Source organism: Rana temporaria, chromosome 6 (assembly GCF_905171775.1).
Source record: "Rana temporaria chromosome 6, aRanTem1.1, whole genome shotgun sequence".
Lineage (NCBI taxonomy): Eukaryota > Metazoa > Chordata > Amphibia > Anura > Ranidae > Rana > Rana temporaria.
Window position 1 is genome coordinate 165,597,169 of NC_053494.1, and position 10,100 is coordinate 165,607,268.

Below are 10,100 nucleotides of genomic sequence, written 5' to 3' on the forward strand. Positions count from 1 at the left end.
ATACCCTGCTTAACAGTCAAGGCTTATCGGAGGAAAGAGACACCATATCATCGGCCGATCTTGATCGTAGGGACAATCGTCTTCAGGTAGGAGAACCAAAAACACATGGTCCTACGGAGGAGGACAAAAAAGGAACACGGCTGAGAGCCCACAGCTGAAATTTATAGGGAGGGGTCCTATTGGTAGTTATGGAGGCGGGGCCAACCCACACGTATGCTGCCATGGAGCATGTCAGGAAAGATAATGTATATACCTTGGTGGCCCTGTGGCAATCTAGACTCCTCCATGTTTTCAGTAAAGTAGCACTAAAAGCAAAACTTTTTTTGTATGTTGGATAGAGTGTTGTAACCACTATCAGTATTTTTGGCATCTGTGTTCCTTTGCAGAGATCTTCCTTCATTTAAAATGACTGTAAAGGTTTAATATATTTTTTTTATAAATAACAAACGTCATACCTACCTCCACTGTGCAGTTAGTTTTGCATAGAGTGGCCCCGATCCTCCTGTTCTGGGGTCCTTTCAGCAATAGCTAAAACCCTCTGGGAAGCTCTCTCCTGAGGGGGTTAGCTTGGGGGCGCGCTGCCTGTCATACACTCTGTGTCCATAGACACAGAGTGTATGACTCGGTCCCCCCCCCCCCCCCCGGCAGCTGCATCATTGGATTTGATTGACAGCAGCGGGAGCCAATAGCTGAGCTGCTATCAATCTATCCGATCATTGCTGAGAAGAAGTGGAGAAGAGGACGCAGGGGGACGCGCACAGCAGGTGAACGGGCTCAGGTAAGTAAAACATGGGGGCTGGGGGGCCGTGACAGCAAGGTGTTTTTTTACCTTAATAGGATGCATTAAGGTGAAAAAACACAAACCTTTACAACCCCTTTAATGTCCCATTGCCAAAACAGGAAGTGTTCTGTAATCACCAGAATTGGTGTCTATATTGGAAAATGTCCTCTATTCCTTTTCTGGTGACATTCTAAAATGTGGGATTCTCTTTCACTTTCACTTTCAATAATAACAGTAAACAAGACAAATAGACAGGGTGAGTCTCCATAACGGGCACAAGCAGCAATAAAACCTGACAGGTGTTCTAATCCCTCCCTACTCTAAAAAAAAAAAAAGGTTTTGTCTTTAGTTCTACGTTGAGTTCTTCATACGATAAAATAGTAATGATAATAGTAATAATAAAACGTATTATTATCATTGTTTGTCATCTTGAGGCATTCTTGGCTCGGAATGATTGGCTATCATTGATATAATCATCAATGAACCATTATACATATAATCATGGAGTGTTTATTAGCTTTCAAGCCTTTAATGCCGTCAGATGTGGTATAGTTTATTGTGAGCATTTTTAGTACTGATTTACATTTTATATTTTGGCCAAAAGGAGTGGAGCTATACCATCACCCGAAATTAAAGTGGATGTAAACCCAAAAAATGTTTGATGTCACAATGTAGAGTATAAGATTTCCTATGATCTGTGCCCAGTCTTGCTACACAGAGTTAATCCAGCTCTGAGCAATCCTCTTTTATTGTTCAGTGAAAATTAACAGACTTCCAGATAAAACCCTGTCTAAATAAAAAGTCCTTTCCTCTCTCCTTGCTTTGAGTGACAGGTTATTAACATATCTAGCTTGGACATGTTTATCATATGTTATGTTATGTTTATCATAATATGAGGTGATCCACAGTATAAAAAGTGAGAAATCCACCCCTCCCCCACCTAACACATCCTGGTAGTATACAATGAACTGTGAATCACCTCACCTCATTTTTGGTAAGGGATGTGTTCTATGCCTGCATACTTTTGCTGATAGGTGTCCCTCTTTCCCATCTCAAAAAGTTGGGAGTTATGCAAACTGCCCCAGACATGCATAATTGCCATACAATTAACATTTATTGAATGCAGAATAAACTGCTAGTGCCCATGCCTAAGTGGCCAAAGTCTACTACGTGTTCTAGCAAACATAAAAAAACACCATAGATAATATCTAGTGCCAACTGTTCTCTTACTATGCTTGAGGGTTGTTCATATTGTTTCATTCTCTGCTGATGTTTTGGGTAGTACTGATGCTTAAAATAGAAGTCTATGTAACATGCTTCAATATGTGATAAAAAAATGAACTTAGCCATTGATCTGCCAAAGACTGAAGTGACCGTTTGGCCAACACAAACCTTATTTCCTGCCCATAGAAAAGAGATTGCACGATTCACATCAAAGATACTGTAAATCCAAAGGAAACCAAACTGACAGTGCTAAACTGTTCTAATTTTAATATTCTTCCTGAAACAAATATTCTTGAGTTTTGTATACTGTAAGGAAGGAAATGGGCTGGAAATGGGCTGGCGAGACATATTCTGTCACGCTCTATAGTAGCACAGCAGAAACCTCTGTTTCAACTTTTTTTCATTGTCCTACAAGGATCTGTCCTGCTGCTATCTTCCATGATATGGTGATTCAAGGTTGTAGAACAACAAGCTTCAGCATAAATGTTCAGCTTCTTCTATATGGTGTCTGTGGCAAGAATGTGCCATGCAAATAATTTATTGGGCATTTTAGCTAGTTACCCCACAGTATGCCTCCCAGAGCTGCATTGCGTATCACATAACTAGACAAACAGGAAAATGTATAGTATACACATAAAAGATCCAGCAAGAGCATAAATGAACAATTCAGTCACCAAAAAAGTCAGATAGTGAAAGAATTGGGTATCTAGAATTCAACTGCCACAATGGCATAGATACAAGTCCTTAAAAAAAGGGGGGAACTAATGCTCATACCAAAGGGAAATAATCTAAAACCTAAAATAAATAGCAACAGCCACCTAAAAATGTTCGCACATAAATAATAATATTAAAAAGAAGGAGGTAGGGGTGCTCACTGACTGAATAACTGTGTAACTAAATGGGTGAACAGAAGGATAATTGATAAGATAAAAACTGATCAATTAATAAAATGTCCAAACAAATCCAAAACATGCAATTCCAGTGCAAAAATAAACCAAGTGGACAATAGGCAACCAGTAACTCATATAAGATATGTGGATACAAATCTAGTAAATAAATAAATAGATAAATGTGCAACTGACATCAATCAATGTGCATAAAAGTGCAAAAGTGGAAAAGTCTGATACAAAATAGAGTCTTCAAAAAAGTTCATATTTCATACTGATGTTCAATAAACACCAAAAGTGCAAGCAGGCAATCTTCACAGGATCACAGTGATTACAAAAGTGCAGGTGCTGTTTTTCTTCCAGTGCAGGCGCTAAAAACAGTTTCCCCCAGCCTCTCACCTTAGTAGGCTTAAAATAAAAGCCTTGCTGCAATATCTCTTTAGGACTGATTACTGCTCTCTTCTCATTAGGTGAAATCAGGAGCTGGGACGGTAATGAGAAAAGAGCAGTAATCAGTCCTAAAGAGATATTGCAGTGCCCGCTTGCACTTTTGGAGTTTATTAAACATCAGTATGAAATATGAACTTTTTTAAAGACTCTATTTTGTATCAGACTTTTCCACTTTTGCACGTTTATGCACATTGATTGATGTCAGTTGCACATTTATCTATTTATTTATTTATTTACTAGATTTCTATCCACCTGTCTTATATGGGTTACTGATTGCCTATTTCACCTTTTTTTTTTTTTTTTTAACTTGTCCACTTGGTTTATTTTTGCACTGGAATTGCATGTTTTGGGTTTGTTTGGACATTTTATTAATTGATCAGTTTTTATCTTATCAATTATCCTTCTGTTCACCCATTTAGTTACACAGTTATTCAGTCAGTGAGCGCCCCCTACCTTCTTATTTATTTATTTTTTAAATTGTTTTTATTAAGTTTATGAACAATACATCGACATGACAGAAGACAGTACATACACACACAGCTCATATGCATCTAACAGGAATCAACATATATGTCATCATACGTTGTTACATAGTGCTTCCTGAGAGGTGAAAATTTACAGATATAAACAGATATGAACATGAACAGGGGGGGGGGCTGAGGTGCCCCCCCTCAGCAGCGTGCTCCCTCGGCGCGCCGGTCAACCAATCAAAAAAACATATTATTCTCTATGCCCTCGCGGCCAAACATGTCATCTACTGCAAGTGTTCAGCCAGCAGTTTCAGCTTCAGCTAGCCAAGCTCGCCATATTTTGTCATATTTCTGCGGGCACCCCCGATTTACGTATGTATCCCTATACAGGGGAAGGCTGGCGTTCACCAAGCCCCTCCACTGCATCAGGGATGGGGAAGTAGGCTTCTTCCAATGCATGGCAATGTTCTTGCGTGCATAGAAAAGTAGTAGACTCACTAATGTACGTTTGGCAGAGGATTGGACTACATTCTCAACAACACCCAGGACACACACCTCCATCGCCAGTGGCAGCTGGACTGACGCAATTTTATTAACCATTTCCAATACCTCTTCCCAATATTGTTTTATCACTACCTTCTTATTTTTAATAGATAGAAGTCCAAATCCTGTCTACACAGACCTTTAATGATTTATTTTTATTTTTATATATTGCCATGGAAAATCCAGTTAAGTACAAAGAACATATACCATAACAACAAAACATAACAATATACTGTACCATTTATCACTGAACTACGACTCCTACATTAGGGCTATTTATAAAAAAGTGCAAAACTGAAGTTTGTAGACCAATTTTTGTTCATCGTCTTTCTTCCATTATATTCATAAAGTGGAAAACAATTAACTGGTCAATTGTAAAAATGTCAAACTAGAAAGTTGGAGCAAATAGCAAATATACCTGCCAAAGTGGAAAACTGAACAGCTGCTATTTATTTAAAATGTTCTTGTACTTAAAAAATAGAGTAAATGAATGCTGTGAAGAGGAAGGGGAAGGGAGGAAGAAAAAAAAAGGATAAAGTTCTTCTAATTATGATGGTTTTAGTGTATTTTTGAAGCCTTGTGCATAGCATTAGACAGAGTGCAAAGCAGTCCGGGAAAAAACATGGGTTCTGTCATACTGTATGCAACGAGTAAATATGGCAGCCCCCATTTATATTATTACAAATTATACATAAAACCAATGTAATGGAAAATCCCACACTCCGCTTGAGTACTTCCATCATATAACGCTTCCTCCCAGTGGCGGCCCGTCCATAGGGGCGCCCGGGCGCCGCCCCCCATCCCCCAGTCAGTAAAAAAAAAAATGTTTTTTTAAATCTGTCCCTTTAAGAAAAAAAAAATTCCAAAAAAGGGCCTTATGTGCACTGTGTCCACGCGCCGGACGCCGGGCACAGTGCTGTTGGAGTAGCGCCACGTCTGTGCAATCACGGGATTGCAGACGCGGCGCTACATTGGCCCCAAAAATATGGCTTTGTGGCGTTCTCCATCGCGCCACTTGCTTCCGGCGCGATGGAGTGTATTGTAATGGCCGGGCGGGTGCATACACTTTCTGTGTGCACCCGCCCGTCTCTGTGCTCGTTCCGACGTCACTGGAAAAACAGGAAGTGACGTCGGGACAGCTCGAGCTCAGTGCGCCCGACCGAGGAACAGCTAAGCCTGCCTGTCTCTAAGCCACTGCTGTGTACCTTGGTATATAGCAGCATCTATCCTCCCCCGCGATTTCGACAAAGTTTTTCTTATTTCGGCCCCCCCCCCCCCCCCCCCCCGCTTATTCAAAGTCTTTTTTTATCTAATATTCGGCGGCCCCCCCACCCCCCGCTATTTAAAAAAATATATTATATTTAATCAAAAATATAATATTCGGCGGCTGGCGTCCAAACTCCACCCCCCCTGCTTAATCCATTTTTTTTTTAAATATTTTTTTTATATTATTTAATATTTAATATTCAGCAAAAATAATGCCAGGCAACAACCCCCCCCCCCCCCAAACAATGTATTTTTTTAGATTTAATATTAGTTAAATATATTAAGCTTATTAACAGTTTATTTTTTAGATTTGATTCAATTTAGCAATAAGTATAAAAAAAGGTTTTTTTTTAATAACTGGGGGGGGGGGGGGGTAGTCTGGTGGGGTAGTGTTACCGGCCGCTATTTGTGCTGTAATGAATTTTTACATAGAAGAGAAATGTTGTTAATAAGTGTGTAAAAAAAAGTTTTTTTCAATAACCGGCTTTTTTTATAATTCATTTACCCACTTATTAACAACATTTATTTTCTATGTAAAAATTAATTACAGCACAAATAGCGGCCGGTAACACTACCCCACCAGACCACCCCCCCAGTTATTAAAAAAAAAACATTTTTTATACTTAATGTGCAGGGAAAATATCGCCCGTCAACACCACACCACCCCCCGCTTGCAAATTGTCCTGCGACTTGGGACTGGAAAGTTGCAGGATGAGTTGGACCCGATGATTTCCAATGAGAACTGTTCATATCTGTGCAACTTTGAAGTAGTCCCTGCATTACTTTTGTCCCACTTTGATGTGACTTGAGGTCCATAGACCTCCAGAATACATAGGCATTGCTTCAAGTCGCTGCAAAATCGCACCAAAAAATTGTGGCACAATCTTGCGACTTTCAGGCTAATGCAGTCTGAAAGTTGCACAATTCTACTGCAATTTTGATGCGATTTAAAGCAATGCCTGTGTATTCTGGAGGTCTATGGACCTCAAGTTGCATCAATGTGGGACCAAAGTAATGCAGGGACTACTTTGAAGTCGCACAGATATGAACGGTTCTCATTGGAAATCATGGGGTACGACTTGTCATGCAACATTTAAGTCCCAAGTCGCAGGACAAGTAATTCCTGCAGTCTCTGGTAATCTTGTGCAGTATGTCCGCAGTCTCTGGTAATCTTGTGCAGTATGTCCGCAGTCTCTGGTAATCTCCTGCAGTATGTCCGCAGTCTCTGGTAATCTCCTGCAGTATGTCCGCAGTCTCTGGTAATCTCCTGCAGTATGTCCGCAGTCTCTGGTAATCTTTTGCAGTATGTCCGCAGTCTCTGGTAATCTCCTGCAGTATGTCCGCAGTCTCTGGTAATCTCCTGCAGTATGTCCGCAGTCTCTGGTAATCTTTTGCAGTATGTCTGCAGTCTCTGGTAATCTCCTGCAGTATGTCCGCAGTCTCTGGTAATCTCCTGCAGTATGTCCGCAGTCTCTGGTAATCTCCTGCAGTATGTCCGCAGTCTCTGGTAATCTCCTGCAGTATGTCCGCAGTCTCTGGTAATCTCCTGCAGTATGTCCGCAGTCTCTGGTAATCTTTTGCAGTATGTCCGCAGTCTCTGGTAATCTCCTGCAGTATGTCCGCAGTCTCTGGTAATCTCCTGCAGTATGTCCACAGTCTCTGGTAATCTTTTGCAGTATGTCTGCAGTCTCTGGTAATCTCCTGCAGTATGTCCGCAGTCTCTGGTAATCTCCTGCAGTATGTCCGCAGTCTCTGGTAATCTTGTGTAGTATGTCCGCAGTCTCTGGTAATCTTGTGTAGTATGTCCGCAGTCTCTGGTAATCTTGTGTAGTATGTCCGCAGTCTCTGGTAATCTTGTATAGTATGTCCGCAAACTCTGGTAATCTTTTGCAGTATGTTTGCAGTCTCTGGTAATCTCCTGCAGTATCTCCGCAGTCTCTGGTAATCTTCTGCAGTATGTCCGCAGTCTCTGGTAATCTTGTGCAGTATGTCCGCAGTCTCTGGTAATCCTGTGCAGTATGTCCGCAGTTTCTGATAATCTCCTGCAGTATGTCCGCAGTCTCTGGTAATCTTGTGCAGTATGTCCGCAGTCTCTGGTAATCTCCTGCCCATTTCGAGTCCTTCATTACTAACAGTGTCATATTTTAGTTTGTTTGCACCGATCTGTAAGGCTGCGCTATATACCATGATTTGTGATGCGGGGGCTATATACTCTGTGCTGTGACGCTGAGCTGTATACTCCTGACATTGAGTGGAAGCAAGTGGAATACAGGGGACGGAGTGGTGGATTCTATAAGGGGTGTGGCTTATGAGAAGTGGGAGGGACCAAACGTGGAAGGGCGGGGTATTGCGCCCCCCCATCCTAAAACTTCACCAGCCGCCACTGCTTCCTCCTGTCTGAATATAGATATTAGATATTATATTATATATATTACAACCAAGAACAAGGCAGGACTCATTTGGCTGCAAAGCTGGAGCTCTTTATTTGAACAAGAATACAGGCTTTTATACACTTGAAAAAGAGGTTCCCCCCTCCTGATTATATTACCCTAACAATACAAAGTGTAACCAGAAACATAAATTAACACAAGCTAATTAACTAGTCATTTAACCAGCCTAGGTGTCTCAGACGTCATCTCATAGCTTATATAAACACAGGACACCTTCACACAATAGCAGGAGACCACCAGTAGCAGACTATCTGTCTCCTACATTGTACAGAGGCCAATGTGATCAGCTCTTTTTTTTTTTTCCCATAAAGTTGTGATCAGCTCTTTCAATTAACATGTAGAGTTCAGAATCAAATAAACCAGGAATAGTCTTTGTGTATTTCCTTGGAGATATTGGGCCAGATTCAGAAAGAAGTTACACTGGCGTAACTTCTAGGATGCTCTGGCGTATCTTTTTTCTGTATTCAGAAAACAAGATACGCCGGAATTTTGCTAAGATCCGACTGGCGTAAGTCTCTTACGCCATCGTATCTTAGTTGCATATTTACGCTGGCCGCTAGGTGGCGCTTCCGTCGATTTACGCAAGGAATATGCAAATTAGGTAGATACGCCGATTCAGAAACGTACGTCCGCCCGGCGCTATATGAGGCGTATCCTATGTTAAGTATGGACGTCAGGCCAGCGTCGAATTTTCCATCGATTACGTTGTTTGCGTAAGTCGTTCGCGAATAGGGCTGTGCGTAATTTACGTTCACGTCGAAAGCATTGGCTTTTTGTGGGTTAATTTTGAGCATGCACACTGGGTTACGTTCACGGACGGCGCATGCGCCGTTAGTCAAAAACGTCAATAACGTGGGGTCAGCCTTCATTACCATACAACACGCCACTACATGGATAATTTGAATTCCGCTGGCTTACGCCGGACCACATACGCTACGCCACCTTAACTTAGGGCGCAGGTTCTTTCTGAATACAGAACCTGCCTCACTAAGCTACGGAAGAAATTTACGCAGAAATTTACGCCGGGCTATTTGAATCTACCCCATAGTGTATAAATATTACTGTCCTCTTCGCTGGGTCACCCTGTGCCCCTAATAGACACTTAGACATAAGAGGGCATAGAGAGCTGATAAAAAGGTTTCTCTTAACAAACCAGGGCCCATGGTCGATAGGCAAGAGGCTAGCATTCAGTCCCCTCCAAAAGCCTCTGCCCCAGGTAAGTCTGTCACACCAAGGTTTTATGACATTTAGTGTCAAGATTACTTGTTATCAAGTCGATTTTATTTTTACACGTATACCTAATTTTTTTTAAGGTTACACATATTCCATGGCACTGCTGTGAGAATCTAGGAGATTGGCACTGCAGGACAGGCTTTTCTAAACCCCCCCCCCCATGAGAAACTTATAACATAATTTTCCGTTTTCAGGGAGCCCTTACTAAAACCCATTCATCAGAGGTCAATGGCAAAACTGCCTTATATTTTGATGGACGGCAGGAAGAATACAATCATTGTCATGGTGGTTAGAATGCCACCTCACAGAGAGCTAAAAAATATATTTGGTGCCATGCTTATAGCTTTGCCAAGTGGTGTTGGTCCTAGAACTATGCAGGCACCATAAAATGGTAGGTAAATCAGCCACAGCTCAAGAACTATGTAGAAACCATAGGGTTCCACGTTACCCTGGTTGACAATGGCTGCTTCAGAAAGTGTTGGTTACACAGCAGACTAAGGCCTCATTCACACGGATCAGATTGAATTTTTTTTTTACAGCACTATAAAGCAATCTACTAAGTATCACTCAAAAGAGTTAATCAGCAGTTAGTACAGACATGTCTGCCACCAATGTTATTTGCCAGGGGGTGGTAAAAATGGGGTCCTAGGCAGTTTAAGTCATAATGTGCTAGTATACACCGCTAACTGATTGGCCAAGCAGGAGACAACACTCACTCCTGCGAATGAGCGTGGGAGTTGCTGTTTTTTGGCACAGCTCTGAAGGAACAGCACGAGTAGGCCGTTCTTTCAGAGCG